At 49.2% G+C, this 23544-nt stretch overlaps 2 protein-coding genes and 1 pseudogene across 7 annotated transcripts in view; 2 read left to right on the forward strand and 1 right to left on the reverse strand.

The window, feature by feature from the left end:
* The window catches only part of LOC311587094 (uncharacterized protein), a gene marked incomplete at its 5' end in the record, with an annotated part of 32030 nt that extends 16007 nt beyond the window's left edge, over positions 1-16023 (forward strand). For 3 of the 4 annotated variants that reach the window (XR_014775777.1, XR_014775778.1, XR_014775779.1), the window contains 5 exons: positions 4076-4207; positions 5498-5697; positions 10473-10762; positions 13027-13146; positions 14198-16021. Of the gene's footprint in view, positions 1-4075; positions 4208-5497; positions 5698-10472; positions 10763-13026; positions 13147-14197 lie in introns of all 4 variants that reach the window. The other variant, XM_084763568.1, reaches the window with a different exon arrangement.
* Positions 1-23544, reverse strand: part of FRY (FRY microtubule binding protein) — a 360844-nt gene that overhangs the window by 261440 nt on the left and 75860 nt on the right. The window lies entirely within an intron of this gene.
* LOC311586292 lies at positions 1600-16480 on the forward strand (annotated as a pseudogene). Its single transcript has 3 exons — positions 1600-3518; positions 4863-5038; positions 16130-16480. The product of its transcript is annotated as an uncharacterized misc_RNA (transcript).

Here is a 23544-nt window from a genome sequence, read left to right on the forward strand (position 1 = left end):
CGCACACGCACATGCACACACACACACACTTGTGGTGACCAGAAGAGGCCTCAGATTTCCTGGAGCAGGAATTACAAGCCTATAGGAACTGCTATGTGGGTGGTGGGAATCGAACCTGGGTCCTCAAGAAGAACAGACAGTGCTCTTAACCACTGAGCCATCTCTCCAGCTTGTAAATTGTTTACTTAAAAGTCTGTCCTCTTTATTCTTTTTTTTTTTTTTTAAAGGAGCTATACGTTCTCCCTGGCTCCAGTACAGTCTTTGATGTCTGTCTTCCCAGCATGAGCTCCAGGGGTAGAAGACTGTGGAGTCTTAATAAGTGCCTGGCAGTGAATAATTAATAATATTAAAAACTATCACCATCCCCTTATTGTCACTCCCAAGAGCAGTGGCAGATGGTGAGTCTTGGCAGTGCCTGTGGCTGCTCACAGATCTTAAAAGAAGCCAGTGTTCACAGAACAGCCACTCACAGGAGTCTCAGGCATTTTATGGTTGTTATTCCAAAGGCTCTTCTTGGCAGAGACTCTGCTGGCAGATGAGCTTGTATCCCTCCTCACAGGAATTCAGTTTTAAAACAACAACAACAATCCAATCAAACCAGACAACTGTTGTTCAGGCCTGTCCTTGAATGCAAAAGAAAAAAAGTCCACTCCTTACAAGTGTGAACTCCAATGTGACTGACTATAACCTCAGGCTGGAGAGATGGCTCAGAGGTTAAGAGCACTGGGGGCTCCTCCAGAGGACCCGGGTTCAGTTCCCAGCACCCCCGTGGGAGCTCACAGCCTTCTGTAACTCCAGTTCCAGCAGAAACAACACACCCTCTCTGGCCTCCGCAGGCACTGGCAAACATGGTGTACAAACACACATGCAGACAAAATACGCATACATAAAATAAAAACAAGATTAATTTTTTAGATTAAAATTGCAACATAGTGATGTGTAAGTAAACAGCACAAACATTCTCTATAGATACTTTTTTTCCCTTCATCATTCACTTTGGTGGATGTTGGGTATGTGCCTGCTCCCATAAACTTTATTTATTATTTATTTATTTGTTTGTTTTTGTTTTTGTTTTTCGAGACAGGGTTTCTCTGTGTAGCCTTGGCTGTCCTGGACTCACTTTGTAGACCAGGCTGGTCTCAAATTCACATTGATCCACCTGCCTCTGCCTCCCGAGTGCTGGGATTAAAGGTGTGCGCTACCACGCCCGGCTATAAACTTTATTTTTAACTTGCTAAAATTCTGCCACAGCCAAGAGTGACCCTACATACAAATGAGAGGTGGCAGCCCTGGCATCCGACAAATGCCTAGGTTTGCGTACAGGACCTTCCTTTTCCTTCTAGCTGTCTCTTCAAGACATGCATCTTCACGGAGGGCTGTTGACACTCATGATGGACACAAAGAAACTACTCACATTGGGAGGCAACCAGATTAATAAGATTGCCCAGAAAAACAGGTGGTGATAAGTCAAACACATCTATGATCCCAGCAAGCACTGAGCAGTACCCCTGGGGGGACACTATATAGTATATGGTCCCAGCACTCACTGAGCAGTACCCCTGGGGGGCCCTGTATATGGCCCCTGGGGCCCACTGTGTGGTATATGACCCCAGCACGCGCTGAGCAGTACCCCTGGGGGGCACTGTGTGGTATATGACCCCAGCACACACTGAGCAGTACCCTTGGGGGGCGCTGTGTGGTATATGACCCCAGCACACACTGAGCAGTACCCCTGGGGGACACTGTGTGGTATATGACCCCAGCACACACGAGCAGTACCCCTGGGGGGCGCTGTGTTGTATATGACCCCAGCACACACGAGCAGTACCCCTGGGGGGCGCTGTGTGGTATATGACCCCAGCACATACTGAGCAGTACCCCTGGGGGGCGCTGTGTGGTATATGACCCCAGCATACACTGAGCAGTACCCCTGGGGGGCGCTGTGTGGTATATGACCCCAGCATACACTGAGCAGTACCCCTGGGGGGCGCTGTGTGGTATATGACCCCAGCACATACTGAGCAGTACCCCTGGGGGGCGCTGTGTGGTATATGACTGTTGCCACACTTCCTACCCAACTCCCAGGTTTCCTGGGTGGGCATGAATGGATTGGGAGAAACGTCCCTTAGAAAGGGAGAGTGGGTTTGCTTTGCGCGGTGAATGCATCATCAAACAGGTAGCTAGGAGAACGGATGCTAGCGCTGCGAGTGGTTCCATGGCTCACGTCATAAAGCAGCGTTTGAAAGGAAGGAGTGTCCGGCACATGGCAAAGGCCGCCATCCACGTGGTAGAAACCCTGCCTGCTTGCTATTCCAGTCCAGCCCCTCCGGCTCACCGGCTGGAAGCCTTGAGCCCCAGAGCAAGTGGGCGGCTATCCCTGTCCGATGGCGGCTTCTGCCAGTGTGAAAACTGAAGGGCGTACACCACGCCTGTCTGCAGCTGACGTAGGAGGAGGAAGAGCACGTGTGAATTTTTCACGGCCTCTTCACACATGATCTTGGCACATTATTCCTATTATGTAGATGGAGAGCCTAAAGCTTTGAGAATTCTAGGTCACTCATAACAAATGCTTGCTTGATGAGATGCACTTTTTTTTTTATGAAGCGTTCTATGACTAAATGTCTTATTTCAACCCAATTAAAAAAAAAAAAAAAGCACGCTGCCTCTTGCCTTTGCGACAGGCCAGGCCAGCCCTTACCCAGTGATTCCCACACAGTTTGGAAACTAGTGGGTAGCAAAAAACAAAACAAACAAAACCCTCAAAAAAAAAAAAAAAAGGACAAGAGAATCCCAGCTGCCTGATCAACATATCCAATGTGTATTAAAGACCTTTCATGCGTGCCAGGATGGTTGTTCACACTTGTGACTGAGCTCAAGCCACAGGCTCTCACGACTGCGGTTATGAGTGAGGCACTGCGCCCATGTTAAAGATGAGACATAAAGTTCCTCAGGTTACCGATGAAGGAGGCACGGCTTTTGGTGACTTATTATTCCAGTTCAAGTTTGGCTTGGCACCCAGCCTCTCTTTTTGTGTTCTTGTCACCTCTAGTAGATGAAGGAAGGAAACAAAAATCACAGTCGGAAACACGCACGCATAAACATTTAAAAGCAACATCTTTGGCATCGAGCCAGAGGCAGCCCCTGGGATGGGCGTGTGTCTGTCTCGTGATCCGGCACCACAAGACCACCATCCTCACGGACGCCAAGGAGTCGAGCACCAATGTTCGAGCTGAAGTGCATCATAGGTCATCGCGAAGTGGCCTCCCAACGCCCAGCGGCTGTACAAGGATGGCCAGCTCCTCAATGACGGAAAAACTCTGGGCTCCTGTGGCTTCTCTAGCCAGGCAGCAGGGCCACAGGCCCCAGCCACAGGGGGCCTGGCCTTCCGAGCAGATGGTGCCTTTGAATCCCAGCGTAGGCCGCTGTCTTTAGCCCTCTGGAGCTTCCAGCTGTGATGAAGCCACGGGATTCAGGAGGCAGAGCCAATGAACAAGCTGTGCAGTGGCAGGGGGGAGGGGGTGGGGGGAGGGTGGGGAGGGGGTGGGGGAGGGTGGGGCCAGGCCCACCCCTTAGAGATCCATTCCCACTTAAAAAAAAACTGGCTGTCAAAAAATAACCTTAAAACTTTTTTAAAAAGTCATTAAAAATATAATAGTAGAATGATAGAATAAATATCAAAAAGATAAAATTTTCTCTTATTCAATTCTTGCCTTTGGACCCTTTGCGTAAAATGACTATTGACAGCTGGGCATGGTGGTACAGGCCTGTAATCCCAGCACTCTGGGAGGCAGAGACAGGTGGATCTCTGTGGGTCCGAGGCCAGCCTGGTCTACAAACCACATCCAAGACAGCCAAGGCTACACAGAGAAGCCCTGCCCAGCAAGGAGAGAGAGGGAGAAAGAGAGAGGCGGGGGCTGGGGGTGAGGTGGGAGTAGGGGAACAAGAACTCACCGACAAAAATATATTTAAAATAAACAACCTCAGAACAGAGTATTCCTTTTAAATATGCATACAATTAACATCTCATCTTTTAAAGTAATTCTGTCCAATTATTTTTCTCTCCTATGTTCATTAGAATTCTCCCCCACAAGTGCTAAAATTCCTCGGGTCTTCTGGCTCTCCTGGCGACCTCCTATCTTCTCCTGTGTTTAATGACATCATCACTCCGTGTGGTACAAGGTGACATCATCACTCCATATGGTACAAGGTGATTAGTCATAACTGTTCTAGACGCATGTCCCATTTCTCCAAATGGGTAATGGCGTCCATCCTTGGAGAGACCAACCCTCTTTACAGATTTCTCCCCTGCATAACTGCACCCAAGATCTTGATAGTGTTATAATAATGGAGGAGAGTTTTGAAAGATTTTTATTTATGTTTATGTGTGTATCTGTGTGACTGCATACCAAGTGTGTGTGGGTGTCCACGGAAGCCGGCTGAGAGAGCGTGTAGGATCCCCCGGAGGTGGAGGGACAGGAGGCTGTGAGCTGCCTGATTTGAGTGCTGGGAATCAGACTCGGGTCCTCTGGAACCACAACCAGGTGCTCTTAACCAGAGCCACCTCTCCAGTCCTGGAAGAAGTGTTTGTTTGTTTGTTTGAATGAGGGAAAAGCCACAGACTGTAAAATGTTGCTGGTATATTCTTTCTTACACTGATGAAAGTGTCAGGAAAGCACGGATCGTTAGGACGTTCTGCTTGCTTGGGTTTGGTTTGTACAGTTCAGTAATGAATAGTCTGCTACCAACATCTTACCAATGAGGCCTGACAGGCGGAAAGGGTTAGGGTAGATGTCTAGAAATCTTCCTTCATTCCACATACCAGTTAACTGCCCGACACTCAATTGGCCCTGTGCGTCCTGAAGGATGTGGCCTTGACTTCAGAAGGATGACAGACAGACAGGCCAGGAGCAAGACAAATGGTGACCATGAGCATAATCTGGCTACCATGCAGGCTTCTATAAGAACCGCAGCCTTTGATACAACAGATTCCGATCTGTTAGCACCTCCTGCGATCTGTGCCCGGACACAGTCTGATGGGGTGAGCCCCTCCTGTGGTCTGTGCTGGGGACACAGTCTGACAGGGTGAGCTCCTCCTGTGGTCGGTGCCAGGGACACAGTCTGAAGGGGTGAGCTCCTTCTGCGGTCTGTGCCGGGGACACAGTCTCATGAGGTGAGCGCCCCCTGCGGTCTGTGCCGGGGACACAGTCTTGATGGGGTGAGCTCCGTCAGATTCAGCAATGGACGATGGCCACAGTGCCAAGTATTTCACAGGCAGGCAGCAGAATTCCTCGAGACTCTGCAGGTGTAGAGTTTCCCTGATCAATGAACTGTTCCATGCGCCCCCTGACCGTCAACTGATTAAAAAACAAAAAGCAAAACAAAATCCTCCTCAAGTCTAAAGATGTAATTTGAGAATATGCTTGACAGAGAAATGAGAGAAATGAAACTCTTTCCCTTTCTTTCTTTCTTTCTTTCTTTCTTTCTTTCTTTCCATAAGAGGAATATTCTCTACAGTTTGGGCTGTTAGCAGGAATCGGTCCACGATTGGGAGGATGATAATGCTGAAAGCAACGCTGTATCAGCCAACACTTGGTTACCTGTGCGAGTGCTGCTTTACAGTCAGAGCTGCTCCACGAAACAGGCCGCATCAACCTGTCAGATTGTCTTCCCAGGAGTGGGTGGAAGGGCAGGAACATGGTGAGTACTCAGCAGGGGCAGCGGTCCTTATCTACCAGGGGCTGGAGAGATGGCTTAGTGGTTAGCGCACCGGCTGCTCTTACAGAAGGGCTGGGTCCAGGTCCCAGCACTCACATGGCAGCTCACGACCATCTGCAACCCCGGTTCCAGGGGACCAGATGCCTTCTTGTGGCTTTAGCTGGCACTAATGCCTGTGATGCACCGGCACACACTCAGGCACACACATGACCTCATTAGACAAGCAAACATTTTTAAGGACCCTAAGAATCTGAATGAGGAAACTTTCATCTTAGGTGAGAACTCTATACACCGACTATTTCATGTCTTATAGTTTTAGGCTGTGCGCTGTACACAGGGAGGCCTCACTGGGAGCCAAGTCACACAGACACCCGTGGAATTTTAAGAACATCAAGAACGAGTACGGCTGGGTGTACAGTTAGAAAATTATCTCAACAAAAGTTATAGCTAAGAAATGTTTTATTGGGAAGAAAAGGACAATGATAGCCCACAGACATCAGCAGCTAAAATAATTTTAATCCTGGCCCTATTTCTGAAGTAGGGAACATGTTGCTTTTGAGGGGCAAATACAATTTTAATTTTTTCCTTTAATTTCGAGTTTAATAAAAAGAAAAGAAAAGAAAAGGAAAGAAAAGAAAAAGCCGGGTGTGTTGGCACATGCCTTTAATGCCAGCACTTGGGAGACAGAGGCAGGCAGATTTCTGTGAGTTGGAGGCCAGCCTATGCAGAGAAATTCTGTCTCAAGAGAGAGAGAGAGAGAGAGAGAGAGAGAGAGAGAGAGAGAGAGAGAGAAGAGAGAGAAAGTAGATCTGTTCTTACTGGTGGTTGTTTTTAAAAAGCCTTGTTACCTATGGGTTTGGCTGCTTTGAAGATGGACAGCGTCCTGGCCCAATATCTGTCTCTGAAGTGGCACTTGACTGTTGCCATGGTTACCACGTGGAGCCACTCAGCAAGCTCTGCCATGTAACCCAGCCACTGTGACTCAGAGCTACTGTGACTCACTAACGCTCAGGTGGCCAGATTTCAAACTCAACTGTGTAACCCACATTCTCAGAAGAATACGGGTCTGCAAGGGGAGCGTTGGCATACAGAAATAAAGCAGAATTAAGGCCAAGAAACATGTTTTCCCCTGGCCTCTGCTCTGAAAATAATTTATTTGAAATGGTTCAGATTGAATCTCAAGAGGCTGGGGAGGTGGTTCAGTGGTTAAGAACACTGCCTGCTCTTGCAGAGGACACAGGTTCAATTCCCAGCACCCACAGGGTGGCTCACAGCCATCTGTAACTTCAGTTCCAGGGGATCTGGTGCCCTCTTCTGGCCTCTGAGGGCATTTATGCGCCTATGTGGTGCACAGACACACATGCAGGCAAAACCTGGTTCAGAGGTTAAGAGCACTGTCTGCTTTTCCAAAGGTCCTGAGTTCAATTCCCAGAAACTACATGGTGGCTCACAACCATCTATAATGAGATCTGGTGCCCTCTTCTGGTCTGCAGGTGTACGTGCAGGCAGAGCACTGTATATATAATAAATAAATAAATCTTAAAAAAAAAAGAAAGAAAGAAAGAAAGAAAAGAAAAAGAAAATCCATGTCAGAATGCCCCCTTACACCAGACTAAGGAAGGGTGCCTGCACATGCCTGTGAGCAGAGCTTTCAATCCCATGATCCCATGCCTTCTTTAAGAGAACCAAGCAAGCACCTGATGATGTACCACCCCACCCCCTCCACAGGAACCAGAACTCAGAAAACTTCTGCCAGACAGCAAAATATAACGACGTTTCTTAAGACTAAAAGGAATTAATTCTTTATCAGAACATGCCTTAGAGATGTGAGGGATAGGGTGCTGAAGAGATGGCTCAGAGGTTAGGAGCACTGGCTGTTCTTCCAGAGGTCCTGAGTTCAATTCCCAGCAACCACATGGTGGCTCACAGCCGTCTGTAATGTGATCTGATGCCCTCTCCTGGCCTGCAAGTGTACATGCAAATAGAGCACTGTATATATAATAAATAAATCTTAAAAAGAGAAAGAAAGAAAGGAACGTGAGGGATAAAGCAGGCCTCAGGCCTCACCAATACTATATGGAGCAACCATAAACTGTAATTATATTAATAACAACATCTGCTAGAGCAAGGTTCTCAACCGGTGGGGTTCAATCCCTTTGGGGGCCCAGTGACCCTCTCACAGGGGTGGCATATCAGATGTCCTGCATACCAGATATCTATATTATGATTAATAACATTAGCAAAATTACAGTGGCGACAAAAGTAACTTTATGGTTGGGGAGTCACCCCCAACTGAGGGACTGTGTTCAAGGGTCACAGCATTCGGAAGGCAGGGAACGTCTGTGCTGGGGAATATTGTGTGATGTTATGACTGCACATGACCTCTTCCCAGTCCATAAACTCCCTTAGGAGCTTTAAACTGGGGGGGGGGGGTGCGGGGAAGACCTATCTGACATTTACAAATGCGAAGTTTTGAGAAACCAACAACACTACCCTTTTTTAAAAAAAAGATTGATTTATTTATCACGTGCACAGTGTTCTGCCTGCGTTATGTTTGCCTTCCAGAAGAGGGCACCAGATCTCAATTGAGATGGTTGTGAGCCACCCTGTGGTTGCTGGGAATTGAACTCTGGACCTTTGGAAGAACAGCCAGTGCTCTTAACTTCTGAGCTATCTCTCCATCCCCCAATAGTAGCTTTGAAATAGGCAGTTGAAAGAAGACACAAGGGTAAAATCAACAGTATTTAGTGAAGGGCCAGCCACCTCCCCAGAAGGCACCACATAGTGCTATGATTCCTTGGCAAGCCCTGGCTAGTGCCCTCATCAAAAATCTCACTGCCATTATAAAACCCTCTAGGATGAGCCTGGCACACAACGGTGTGGGGTTCATCTGGTTATCAGCTCTGTTAAAGAAGGCGATAAGTTCAGCCTCTCACTGCTTCAGGTATTTACTGTCTGGACAGAGCAGGACTCACCAGCAGAGAGAAACAGGTGTCTGTCCAGGAAACAGGTCCCTACCAGGCAGCAGGCGGCCAGGCAGGGCGGTACCCCAGCTTCGCAGACAACCCACACGGCCCAGGCGGGCCTGCTACCGACTGCTAACAACCCATTTCCCACTTGATTTCGGTAACTGCAGCATCTGCCTGGGCAGACTGAAAATACCAGACAAGTTGCTTTCCTCTTATTTCCTTTTCTGAGGCAGGAAGAAAAGTTGGACGGTGGCATTGGCCGTGCCTCAGGGAGAGAGAGAGGCACAGGGTGTGACACCCCACCCCCCCACCCCGGGCCCACACAAACAAAGCAAAGGACCCAATAAGTTGTGAGCCCCAGCTCCCAGGGATAATTCTTGGTTTTGTTGTTTATTTTATTTTCATTTTCCTTTGCTTGGCTAGGCTGGGGATTAAACCAGGGCCTTGACTATTTCTCGGCACACACCGTGCCACAGAGTGATATCTCAGCAGCCCCGGGAAAGACAGTTTAAGTCCAGTATTGTCATAAACCAAAGAGAGAAAAATGCCATTCTACATAAAATGCACTTTTTTAAATTAAAATTTTCACTTTCTTAAAATATTACAACATCCCGCTTGAAATTACTGAAGTGTTGTATAAAGATAACATGCATTAATAAAATAAGTTGTAGGGGCCTGGGAGATGGCGCCTCAGGTGCGTCTGCCCAACACCCAGAGAACCTGAGTTCAAACTCTGGGACTTGGGCTGGAGAGATGGCTCAGTGGTTAAGAGCACTGCCTGCTCTTCCCAAGGGCCCGGGTTCAATTCCCAGCACCCACATGGCAGCTCACAACTGTCTGTAACTCCAAGATCTGACATCCTCACACCAACACACATAAATTAAAATTAAATAAATAAAAAATATTAAAAATATAAAAAAAAAAACTCTGGGACTCACGTGGAGGAAGGAGTAACGGCTACAAGCTGTCCTCTGACTGCCACGAACAGGCTGTGCAGTGCACACCCATCAATAAATAAATATAACAGTGTCAACTTGTACGGCTCAGCGGTGCTGGTCTGGAGAGCTAAATGCAGCTACTCCCAAAGCCTTCTGCTATGAAGGTTTCCTGCTAACGAACCAGACACAGGCACACTCCTTCCTTCCCACCGTAGCTCTTTTCCCTGCCACAGAAAAAAGCGTGTCCTTGGAGATTCGCCTCTGTGTCTGCATCCTTCACCCTTCAGGGGAGTGCTCTTGACCCTAAGTATTTTCCCCCGGTCTCCAGAGGTCCTCTGGTCCCCGGCACCAGGTTCTCGGTTGCAGTTATAGTCTATTTGCTTGGCACTATGGAAGCCGGTAATAAACACAGGCCACGGTCTGAGAGCCAAGTTTCACTGTAGACTTTGCAAGGAACCACCCCGAGACCCCGAAAAGCACCGGGTGTCAGTGTCCACAGCATTTTAGATTTGGAGTTGGCTCATATCATCCACCCTGACTGGAGGGAGCCAGAGTCCACTGCTAAGCCTGGCAGGGCAAGAACGCACTTGGCTGTCTCAGCAGAAAATCCAGGCTCCGGATGCCAGGGCGGGTAGTAGGGTGAAGGCGAGGAATGTACCTTAAGCCTGTCCGCCCTGCTCCAGTGCAGTGAGGACAAGACCCTTCTCCAGGCGAGTGCACTGTCTCTATGTGGAGGAGGGCTGCCTTCCTCAAGATCTTTACAGGCTTCCAAGTGCCCCCAGGAATTAGGGGACAAACATTCTGGGATGTGGCTCACCTCTCCTTCAGAGCATCACTGTTTTCTCTGCAGCTGCATATGGTGACACCTAGTGGCAGCAGGCAGTACACAAAGAGACGGGATGCTGGAAGCCGCCTAAAACCACCCCAGCCTGCCTTCGCAGAGGCCAATTCCAGACTCTTACAACTGACAACCATACTGTGGTATGACTGCACAGTCAAATTAGATCTTCCGAGAAATCTCTTTGAGTCTTACTTTCTCACTCTATGGATGACAGAGTAAGCAAAAATCCACAGAGACGCTCTCCAAAGATGGCCCACCCTGTGCCCTCTGACCTCTGGGAAGCATCACTCCCCGATGATGTGAGTCCTGCCTGCACCCCCCCTGGGGGGTTGGGGGGGGAATTATATGCCTCTGGTGATCTTACTGTGAAGGTGCCATGAAGGGAGGAAGGAAATGCCTGTTAGGGACCAAACAGTTCATACTTTCCCAAATACCCCACCTCCCCACCCCCCCACAGTGGTGATGTCTTGAGATGGGGCCTGTGGAAGGTCATTAGGATTAGATGACATCATGGGGGAGGGGGTGGGGGCCTTGGACTCATAGAACTAGTGCCCTCATAAAGAAGAGCTGGCTAGCAGCAGCAATGATCTTGAACATGTTTCTCTCTCTGCTGGGTGATTAGACAGTGACAAAGTTGTCATCTGCCTTGATACTACCTGACTATGCTAGCACACCTCATAACGGCCAGAAAAATCAATGTTTATTGTTTAAGCCGCCTAGCCTGTGATTGAGACTTAGTTAACGCATCCAAAGTGATGGCCAATAATAGGAATTACCACTTTTAAGTCTTCCCGGGACCCAGCATGAGTCAGGAAATAGAGTCTTCCCGGAGCCTCTCAGTGACAATTCAGGTTGGTCAAGACCTTGGGCAAAGGGTCAAGCTTCCCCTGCCGAGGAGAGAGAGTAAGTACACAATGTTGCCAAACAGCAGAACAGCAGTGCCTGTGGAGGTTACCGAATTAGGGGAGAGGCAGAATCAGGACACACACACGCACGCACGCACGCACGCACGCACGCACGCACGCACGCACGCACGCACGCACCCACACACGCACCCGCACACGCACTCCATCTTTTCCTGGTGCTAAGCTCACCTCTCTAGCCCATTCTGTGTTTCCTAGTTACTCCAGGGCCCACCCACTCACCCACCTCCCGCCTTCCTCGCCTTTCTTCAGGATCCTGTTCAGCCTCCTCAGCGCAGCCCCGCTCTTCTTCCATACAGACGCTATTTTGCCAGACGGTTTCTTCACACCGCTGAGCACGGAATTCTGTGCTCTAGAACATGGTTCTAGCAAGCGCATGCTCACTTAGACCGGGGTACTAAGGTGGTTTTTTTTTTTGGGGGGGGGCGCAGTTAATTTTTTTCTTCATCCTAGCTACATTTTATTTGTGCATTTTTCACTCTAACGTTTTTGGGTAAGATGCTCTTTTCTCTGTGAAGTGGCACTTGTGGCTAGAGCAGATGGTGGCACAAGAGTCACGAACATCTCCGCTTGCGTATCCACACCAGTGTGACTTACGTCCTCCTTGTGTCAGGAAGGAGAATCTCCCCATCCGGTAGGATTTGGAGCTTGCCTGGGCGAGTCGCTAGGACCATGGGATACAAGCCAAGGCCAAGTTAGGGCACAAAGGCTTTCTCTCCTGTGATGGGGACCTTGGCCTCTACATGGACAACCCCGTTCAGCACCTTGAGATTAGAGGCCTGTGGAGACCGGCCTGTGCCCTCATGGCATATTGAGGGTCCAGGAAAGTGAAAAACAGCTTTTATCCAAGCCAGGATCTCCTCTCTCCTTCCCTTCCTCTCTCTGCACCCCCCTCTCTCACACACACATCTGTCTGTTACACCCACACAATCTCACACACACTCACACTATTTAGCACTCTCCCTCTCTTACACACACAGTCTTATACTCACACATGCTCTCTATGCACACTATCACACACACACATACTCACACTCACACACACACTCTCTCTCTCTTACACATACTCTGTCTCTTACACACACACTCTTATACTCACAGACATTCTCTCTCATGTACACACTCTCTATCATACACCTACACACACACACACACACACACACACACACACACACACACACACACAGTCCTGGGGAGACACAGAAAGAATTGCTATTGAGAACTTGGACTCACAAACCAGTCTGCATTTTAACCTGGAGCTCAGTTTCACACCACTTAGCAAAAATACATCAGGCCCTAGGTTTGATGTTGAGTGAATTTTGACTGGGAAAATCCTCAGGCGATGTCTCTGGTAGAGGGACAAGGAAGACGTCTCCAGGGACACACAGCTTTTTCCTGGGTACAAAGAACTCCCATGGAAAAAAATTCCAAGGGAAATAGTTAGTGGAAAAAAGTAAAACTCACCCCTAAGTAGCTATCAAATTAAATATTCAAGGAAATGGGGAATTTAATGGGTAAATTATAGAGGCAAGGGCAGTGAGGATAACTCCCTGTTTTCTGTTTGTTTGGGGTTTTTGGTTTTTTTGTTTTTTGTTTGTTTGTTTGTTTTTTCTTTTCATTTCTGTTCTTTTCTTTTAAAGGTGTTCTTATAGAGGACCTGTGTTCAGTTCCCAGCACTCGCACTGTAGCTCACAACCATCTGTGGATAACGTAACCATTCCAGGTCCAGGGACTCTGGTGCCCTCTTCTGGACTCCACAGGTACTGCACACAGGTCATGCACATACAAATATTTTTTTTTTTTTTTTTTTTTTTTTTGGTTTTTCGAGACAGGGTTTCTCTGTGTAGTCTTGGCTTTCCTAGACTCGCTTTGTAGTCCAGGCTGGCCTCGAACTCACAGCGATCCGCCTATCTCTGCCTCCCGAGTGCTGGGATTAAAGGCGTGCGCCACCACGCCCGGCCTCTTAATTTTTAAAAATATAATATGTAGAAAAAATAGAGAGCAGAGATAGATTTACTCCCTTCCCCAAGGGAACTCAGTGATAGAATTATGAAGTGTAGGCTGCAAAATAACCATAAATAGAAGGCACTTTTTAAGTTATATTACCCAAATCAAAAATATTAGAAATATATAAATACATTTTAAAGAGAGGGACAAATTTTAGATGCAAGCAAAATTCAACAGATCTCAGAGAAAGAATTGTTGAACTGAAAGATGTTATCTGAAGAAATGACCCAGAATCTATCCTCAAGAGAAAAGAAAAAGAAGATTTTTAATTTCTGCAACTAAGAGACAAGGCAGCTAGAATGAAAAATTCTGACACATCATTTAATTACAGTTCTGGGACAGCAGGGGTGACATTTGACTTATTACTTGTGAATTCTCTCAACTGTGCCTATCAATTAAATTGAATTATAAGCAGAGGAAAATCCATGCTGAGAAAGAGACAGACGGACTCTCAACATGTAAGTGGGTAAAGGCTTGTTACTAAGAGAAGGACCAGAGAGACACACATGTTTGAGGGAGACAGGAATTTTTCTTGTCTTTTTCTTTTTGGATAAAGAATATTAATGACAGGAACTAATAGAAAAGATGGAAGAGGCGGGTGTGACAGATGATCTGCAGCTTGCCAACTAAGACCACAGAGACCCTTAGGACTTTAGATTTCCTTCATGAATAGGACAGAGCAGAGAGTTGTCTCAGGTGTGGTCCCATGGGATCCAGACCTCTCACACAGTAGCCGCCACACACGCGTGTTCCTAGGACATGTGTTCTTGTCCAGCATGCAAACCCTGTCTCACTCCTGACTAGTGCTTACAGCCCTGGAGACGCCCATTCAAAGCCCAGCAGGAGTACCATGAAGTGAACGCCATCATCTCTGGGTAAAGAAGGCACAAGACTGCCGGGGCACCTGGGCGAGCGTGCACACATCACTGCAACGGAGCTTACTGCCAGGGCACCTGGGCACATGCACACACCACTGCAACGGAGCTTACGTTCCCTCAAAAGGAGGAAAGCTGTTGCCTCAGTGGCCCTCTCAGCCCCCTCACCTCTGCTCCCCATTGGATGTTGGGAACTCTTCAGAAGAGAGGCCCGGCTGCAGCCGGTGCTCAGTGAGAGGACAGAGACCTGCCTTCTGCACAGGCTCCACCTGCTGATTCACTTCCTTAAGCCTTCCAGAATCCTCCCTCAGTTCCATCTTTCAACAAGGCCTTCCTTTTCCGACAGAATCCAATTTCCTAAACTTGTTTTCTTACTGGAAGTGGTATAATGCAAAGTGGTTTTTTTTAAAAATTATTGTTGTTGTTTCTTTTTTGTTTTGTTTTTAATGAGGAAATAGAAGTCTCCAGTAAGATTTTTTTTTTTAATGCAGTGCCTCTGGGGCTGGAGGCTCAGGGGTTAGAGCACATGATGGCTCAGGGGATAAGAGCGCACCTTACTTTCGCCAAGGACCTATGCTGGTTCCCAGCACCCACATGGTGGCTCACAACCGTCTTTAATCCAGCTGTGGAGGACCCTACACCCTCTTCTGCTCTCCTTGGGCACTACACACGCATGGGACACAGGCAAAACCACTCATACATATAAAATAAATAAACCTTTAAAGACAAGTCAACTAAGTGCTTAAATAAAATAAGGAGGCTCCGTCACCCCTTGAAATGGGCAGGAGTGAGGTGGAAGGGTGCCTGGCTTGGCCAGCGGGCTAGGACGCCCTCCTCGTCACTCTCGGAGCACCGGATCCCAGCCACCTCCGCACTACATCCGTGTGCGTGTGTTTACCGCGTCAAGAGCTTAAAGATCACTACTGCAGGATGCCCAAACCTCGCAAAGCCTCACACTTAATCCGAAATAATATTATTTAACTTTATGCTGCATTTTGACAAAAAGTTGCTGGACGTCTTTAGTTGTACTGAGCCAGGACTGCTTCATCCTAGCAGGGGTCAGTTGGGGTCCAGTCCCCCCAGGACAGTCTGCTTCTCGTAATCAAAGACTCAGGGTGACCTCCAGTGAGAACAGGCAACAGGCAAGTGCTTTGGTAAGAAAGAAACACGAAATATCCACCGTGAAGGGGGGAATATTAAGCTGCTAAGAGCCGCACGTTCACATGCCAAGCAAATGCTTTCGCTTCGTGACATACACACGTCTTTATTTGCTTATTTTACTAAATGTCTAAGTTCACGAAAGCCTCAAAGCTCAAAACTAGGAATTTTTTTTTTCTTCTTTTTCTTTTTGGAAGTAAAAGAAGCAAGGAAAGGGGTTTTCATGATAAAATTATTATAAACTATATAATGCAGTTAAACACATTTACTTAGTAGTGTGGCCAAAATCTGCCCTGGCCTAAATACTTGTCCTCTTAGGTTGCAGTTTCTTTCCCCCTCCGTGGCCTCTGCATCAGCTCCTGCCTCCAGGTCCCTGCACTGACTTCCTTCAGCAATGAAAATTTACCTGGAGGTGTAAAGCTGAATAAAGCCTTTCCTCCCCAAGCTGTGGTGGTCATGGTGTCACAGCATTAGAAACTCTAAGACACTCAGAAAACTCTTATGCTCTAAAAAACAAAAACAAAACAAAAATAAAAACAAACCCAATGCTTCAAAATCTCGATGTCATAAATGTTTCTTACTCATTAAAATGAAAGAATGAGGAGGCCTAAAAACTGACAAGAAAGTTAAAAAGTGTAAGGTTAGGCTTCCTAGAGAAGACCTTTGGTCTTCATTCTGCCCATGCCCCGCACTGCCTCCACAGGCCCATGCCCCGCACTGCCTCCACGGCCCCGCACTGCCCCATGGTCCCACACTGCCCCTACAGCCCCGCATTGGCCCCACGGCCCGGTACTGCCCCGACGGTCCCGCACTGGCCGAACGGCCCCGCACTGCCCCCACGGCCCCATCACCACCCCCACGGACCCGCACTGCCCCCATGGCCCTGCACTGCCCCCACGGCCCTGCACTGCCCCCACGGCCCCGCACTGCCCCCACGGCCCTGCACTGCCCCCATGGCCCCGCACTGCCCCCATGGGCCCTGCACTGCCCCCACGGCCCTGCACTGCCCCCATGGGCCCTGCACTGCCCCCACGGCCCTGCACTGCCCCCATGACCCTGCACTGCCCTCATGACCCTGCACTGCCCCCACGACCCTGCACTGCCCCCACGGCCCTGCACTGCCCCCATGACCCTGCACTGCCCCCACGGCCCTGCACTGCCCCCATGACCCTGCACTGCCCTCATGACCCTGCACTGCCCCCACGACCCTGCACTGCCCCCACGGCCCTGCACTGCCCCCATGACCCTGCACTGCCCCCACGGCCCTGCACTGCCCCCATGACCCTGCACTGCCCTCATGACCCTGCACTGCCCCCACGACCCTGCACTGCCCCCACGGCCCTGCACTGCCCCCATGACCCTGCACTGCCCCCACGGCCCTGCACTGCCCCCATGACCCTGCACTGCCCTCATGGCCCTGCACTGCCCCCATGACCCTGCACTGCCCCCATGACCCTGCACTGCCCCCATGACCCTGCACTGCCCCCATGACCCTGCACTGCCCCCATGGGCCCTGCACTGCCCCCACGGCCCCGCACTGCCCCCACGGGCCCTGCACTGCCCCCACGGCCCCATCACCACCCCCACGGACCCGCACTGCCCCCATGACCCTGCACTGCCCCCATGACCCTGCACTGCCCCCATGACCCTGCACTGCCCCCACGGCCCCGCACTGCCCCCACGGGCCCTGCACTGCCCCCACGGCCCCATCACCACCCCCACGGACCCGCACTGCCCCCATGGCCCCGCACTGCCCCCATGGGCCCTGCACTGCCCCCACGGCCCCGCACTGCCCCCATGGCCCCGCACTACCCCCATGGCCCCGCACTACCCCCATGACCCTGCACTGCCCCCACGGCCCTGCACTGCCCCCATGACCCTGCACTGCCCCTGGCTCCGCACTGCCCCCATGGCACCGCACTGCCCCTACAGCCCCGCACTGCCCCGCACTGCCCTGCACTGCCCCCACGGCCCTGGCCCCGCACTGTCCATGTTTCCCACGCTCCTTGCTGTTCTGTCTTCTGGCTAAGCTTTCATTTCCAGTACACTACCCAGCTGTCTTAGCTACTTTATTTCTTACCCCAACCGCTGTTCTGCCGCAGGCAAAGTGGATTTTCCCTCGTGTCATCGGCCTTCAGCCTTCACCGAGCTCCACAGATCTGAGTGACATGGAGGTCACTGAGCAAAGTAAGTCATCCTGCCCTCATCACAATGTAGGGACTTGTCCAAGTTCAGCCAGTCAGCGGGGGACAGCTTTCGCACACATGCTATGCAGCCACCACCCATTTAACCAAGGCTCGGTACCTACCACGTGGCAAGGGCTGGGCTAGGCATCCCTCAGCCCAAACCGCAAACCAGAAACGACTCCTTTGTCTCCTCTCTGGTGGCTTTTAAGAAACCCAAGTCAAAATGGCCTTGAAGCCACAGATGGATGAAGGCTGACATGCGTGACACTAGCTGGGGATTTCCAGCGTAAAGTCCCCCAAACTGTAACACAGTGCAAGAGGTCCACACACACTTGGCAAAACACGTGATCCCGTCCAACAGCTCCGTCCTGACTTTTATCTGCGGCCCTGACGGGTGCTGCTTTACACCTGGTTGTATTCTGGGTCGCGGTCTGGGTAGGTGGATGGGGCGTTTCCCCTACGCTGCCTGACTTAGCGTCCACCGTTGGCTCCATCATGGGTAGTCTTTTCCTCCCAATACAGTGGGTCTCTAAAAACAAGAAACGGTGCCGAGTGGCCGGGCCCCTGCGCCTTTTACTATTAAACCGATCGTATGGCTTTCATTCAGACGTCCCTCTGAAAAGCTAAGAAAAATTTGTCAAAATTCCCAGTCGGGGCCAGAGAGATGACTCCTGTGGCTAAAGGCACAGTGGCTGCTCTTGCAGGTGATCTGGGTTCGATTCCCAGCACCCACCCAGCAGCTCACGACCATATGGAACTCTAGTTTAGGGACTCTACACCATCTTCTGGCTTCCACAGCATTGCCAGCACTCAGTGCACAGACATGCAGCGTGCAGGCAAACACTCATATACACAGTAGGCCCCAGACTCCCTGCACAGCAGTACACTCGTGATAGTGTCAGCAGAGAATCATAAACAGCTCCAAGGTAGTTGGCTAAGTGTATCAATTAATGGGGGTAATATCCCAGTGAATTATAGTGGCTTTTCTTTTTTAGCATATATATAGTAAAAGGCAGATGCATACCTAACCTTCCCACAGAAAGATGCTGGCATGCACAGAGGCCAGCCACCATCTAACTTAAGTGCAGCTTGGATATAAAGGTTTGGACCTGGCAGGTAGAAACCGGGTCGGATTACACAGCCCTAGCCTAGGATTGTCATGGATGGAGGTTGATAGGAGTTATTTATGATTCTTGTATAGAGACGCCAGTGCCCCATTTAATCATCCGTTCACATCTTTCCTTATTCATGAGCATGTTCGGGGTGCCAGGCACTATCTTAAATGGATTTTCTTGGGGGTTGAGTTGGGGGGAGGTTCAGACAGGGTCTCTCCACAAAGCTTTTGGCTGTCCTGGAACTCACTCTGTAGACTAGGCTGACCTCAAACTCAGAAATCTGCCTGCCTCTGCCTCCCGAGTGCTGGGAATAAAGGCGTGTGTCCCTGTGTCTAGCTTACATGTTGTTAACACGGAGGGAAATTAGATGTTTCCTATCCTTGAGGTACTTACTGTCCAGCAAGGAAGACAGGGAAGTGGGTAAGGGCCCCACTGCAGCCTGGGTGGCATTGCACCTTCCCTGAAGGGCTCGCTCACCCAGATGTTGAATCCTGAAGGAGCCTTGACATTAGTTCAGGCAAAAAGGGTGGTGGAGCAGCGTGGGAGGAAGTCTAGTCCAGCCAATGGGACTGGTCCAGAGGTGAAAACAAAAAAGCAAAGCAAAAATCAGACGACCAAAACCAAACACCAACCAAACAACCAAACAAGAAGCCATGGCGTGCTGCTTCGGGTGCCAGCTGGGAGTTCAGGGTGCCTGGGATGCTAAGCCTGGGCCAGGCCTTCTGAAAGATGAGGCTTCACCGCTTACACACACAGAACTTGCAGCAGCGTGCAACAGGATATCTGTCACACAGGACCAGACCAAGACACAGCCTTGCCTCTCCAGCTGTCAGCCCTTTGCCAAACAAAAATACTTCTCCGTATACAAAGGCAAATCCTAACAAGAACTGCATCCATGTTTCATCAGGCCTTGTGACCAAAACAAATGTGGATGCCGGTTCTCTGTGGAAGGTGACATTTTGTTGACAGATGAGGTGACTTCATGAGAGGAGACATGCCATACAGGACAAATCACAGCCCTGGGGAGGGAGGAGTTAGATGCAGCTACTTGATGTTTTTCATAGCTTTCTTCCTCTCCCAAAACGAACTGCAAACGGATCAATTAAATGCCAAACTGAAAAATCCCAGTTGTTGGTGGCACAGAGTGTGGGGGCGTGCCCGTGTTAAACACTCATATCCACCCTCCGTTTTCTAGGCACTGAGGTCTCATGTTTTATAGGCCAACTTCCTACCAGACCAGAGTGTTCGACATATAATGCCCTTTCCAATCTGACTCACATATACATCCTGACTGTCAGTTGTCAAGGGGAAAGCAGGTTATCCTGAGAGTTTCTGAAACCTTGTGAGAAAAGGTTTTAAAATGGCTTCTTTTTCTTTTCAAACAACTGCGTTAGGACGGCATCGTGTCCCCCAGGTGACAGCGTTAGTATCTTAGCCCATGGAGACATAACTGCATACAAAGGTCGGGTCTTAAAGGGGATGCAGAAATCCCCTTTTCAATTTTCCTTTCATAATCTCCACACCTAACACTTAAAACACTGCCATGAATGTGCACACACACTCACACACACATGCGCGCACACACACTCACACACACACACACACTCACTCACACACACATGCGCACATACACATTGACGATGTGACTGTCATTCCTCGAATCAGAGCCGTTTGGAGGAGATTCTCACAGAACGTTGAAAAGGACTCAGAGGTGCTAATGAGCATCCGCCCAAAAGACAGAAGCGACATTTATCATTTTCCTCCACATGTCCTGAACAGCTGAAGTCCACCGGAGTGCTGGGAGCGCTGCACTACCTCGCCCAATGTAACAAGGAATTTATGTGGGGACGTGATGGCAAATTTAAGATACTTCAAACAGTTTATTTGAGAAAGTCACGCAGGAACAGGAGTCCGAGACAGAATCTGCTCAATTATTACCAAATACAAAGAACACAAGCTGAAAGGCTCCATGACGGCCTTGCACTTCCTCCAGTCCCTCTCAGCAGCCCCCATCTATCTGCTGCTGAGCTGCAGCCCAGACAGCCTGGCCTGAGGCAGGTGAGAGAGACAGAACAGAAAGGCAGCACAGGGCGGCTAGCTTTTAGGTTGGAGGTTGGTGTGTTTGTGGCATGGGGAGGGCTGTGAGAGCCACAGAGAGGTTGAAGCGATGGGCAGGGGAGTACAGTAGATCTGAGGCCCTGAGGAGAGGAAAAAAGACTCAAAGGGAAATTAATGCATTACAAGCATCTCCATGCACAGGGCATTGAGGTACAGTTCCATGCGTGGGCCCAAGGGAGACAAGTTCCAAGGAAATGTCTGAGAACACCCTAAGGCGTCATGGTGACGGGAGTGGGGGGAGGGGGGGCGCCTGGGGGCTACGGTGAGCGGCCTTCCCCGGCACACAGCCAGCCAAGCCTGTCTTCCCTGCCTCCTTCCTGTCTGTCTGTTTATGCTACTTGGTGTTGAACCTTGGAAGTCACACATGGTAGGCAAATGCTTTCCCGTTGAGCTGAAGCCCCTATATAGGCCCTATATAGAGGTGTTCCTCTATAGGGATGTCCTCTCTAAGATACCCTGGATGTCCTTGAACTTGTAATCCTCCTGCCTCAGTCTCCTCTGTAGCTGGGGGTAAGGGCTCGAACTGCCTTGCCCTATCATTAACAAATGAACACAAGACAAAACAAAGAAAAGGTGTGCCTTTTATTATTTCAAAGGAACAAAGGAACTGTCCAGAAACCTGTCTTAACCACTGGGCTTGGATTTGACAAAGCTTTAAAACACTGTCTTAAATGTGTTCAGCAGGGGGCTGGAGAGATGGCTCAGTGGTTAAGAGCACTGGCTGCTCTTCCAAAGGACCAGAGTTCAATTCCCAGCAACCACATGGCAGCTCACAACTGTCTGTAATCCAGTTCCAAGGGATCTGACACCCTCACACAGACATGCATGCAGGAAAGACACTTAAAAAAAAAAAAAAAAAACTAAGCAAAAAAAAAAAAAAATGTGTTCAGCAGGGCTGACAAGATGGCCCAGAAGGTAAAGGCCTGACAACCTGAGTTCAACCCTGAAACCAACATGGTAGAAGCAGACAACTGATGCCTACAAGCTGTTCTATAACCGCCATGCGTCTCTGTCTTGACACACGTGTGCCTCGACCCACACCTATGTGAGAAAAAAAAATTTACTACGTTCAGCGGGCTGAAGAAGAACAAAGACATCAAAGTAAGTAAAATTCAGAAAATAGTCATATCAACAAAGAGAAATAAGCTATTAAAATGAAACCAATCAGAAATCATGGAACTAAAAAATACAATAACCGAATTAAAATTTTTTTTCTACAGGATTCAGCAGTACATTGAAATGTGCAGAAGAAAGAGTTGACAAACTTCAAGACAAAGTCATTTGGTATTATTGAGTCTCATGCACAAGAACTTAAAAGAAAAGTGACGGGAGAAGCCTAAGAGATTTATGGAGTCTTATCAAAGGGACTGACATATTCCACAAGAAAAACTTGCCAACTCTGAGGAGAAACACAGACTGACAAATAAAAGGAATCTCAACAAACTCCAGTCCACTAAACAGAGAGATGGCTCGGGTGTTAAGAGCACTGGCTGCTCTTGCAGAGGACCTGGGTTTGATTCCCAGCATCCACATGGCAGTTCACAACCATCTGTGACTCCAATTCCAGGGGATCTGATGGCCTCTGCAGGCACTGAGTATAGTACATAGACAGGCATACGGACAAGACAATCATACATATAAAATTTTAAAAATTGAGATAGGGAGGAGGTGGGGGACTGGGCTTGCTGGCATGTGCTGAAATCCCAGGACTTGGGAGGTGGCTCACGGTCAGCCAGATCCTAGTGAGAGACCCTCTGTCAAACAGTAACAACAAATCAAGGTGGATGGTGACTGAAGAGCCACACCTTAAGTTGACATCTTTCTTCCACATGCATATGCAGTCAAATACATCCCACATACGACGACGACGATGACGACGATGATGATGATGATAACGATGGTGATAAGGCTGCCCTTGACCAGTGACACCTCTTTCTGCAGAGGTCCATAACACCTTAGCGTGCTGGATAAGTGGCTGTTCAATGCTCAGCCCTAAGACTCAGGGAACATCACAGAAGAGGTCACCGAGAGAAATGTAAGAGTCAGAGGAAGAGGAGGAGGAGGAGGAGACTTGTGGGACAGAGTGACAAAGCCTTTGCACTCATGAACTGCAGCTACTCTGACTGCTTGCGTCAGAGCCAAGCAGGATTAGACCCACCCCCATGCAATAGCAGCTGGGCGAGGGACTTGCAAGGCCCCGCCCAACCCTCCTTGGGGAAGAAGTTTTGACGGTTGGTTGCTGGGGGCGGGGTTAATGGTTGCTAGGGGCAGGTACATTTATTTCAATGTTGCAGCCACAGGTGAGCTACGCGTTATTTGCATGTTGTTGTAAATATCCCCTCACCCGTGCGCATGCAAGAATCTCTACTCAGACTCAATGGGTCACCAAAAGAGAAGATAAATCAATTATTAAATAAAATAAAGATGACAGTAGAAAGGAGGCTAGCAGAGGAAGAGGAAGATAATCCCACAGGGTGAGAGAGACAAGAGAGCAACATGGGGCGGGGCTATGATTAAAATAAACTATGCACATGTACAGCGCTGTCAAAATGTCAAAAGAATAAATAAGAGAAAGTGTGAGGTATTCCAGAATAATAAAAAACCAAGGGACCTGCCCCAAAGAATTCTCTAGAAAAGAGTAAACAGAATGAAGTCAGAGACTAAGTAAGACAAACCCACACGAAAATGAAAAGATCTTT

Source organism: Acomys minous (genome assembly GCF_964271855.1).
Source record: "Acomys minous genome assembly, chromosome: 16".
Classification (NCBI taxonomy): domain Eukaryota; kingdom Metazoa; phylum Chordata; class Mammalia; order Rodentia; family Muridae; genus Acomys; species Acomys minous.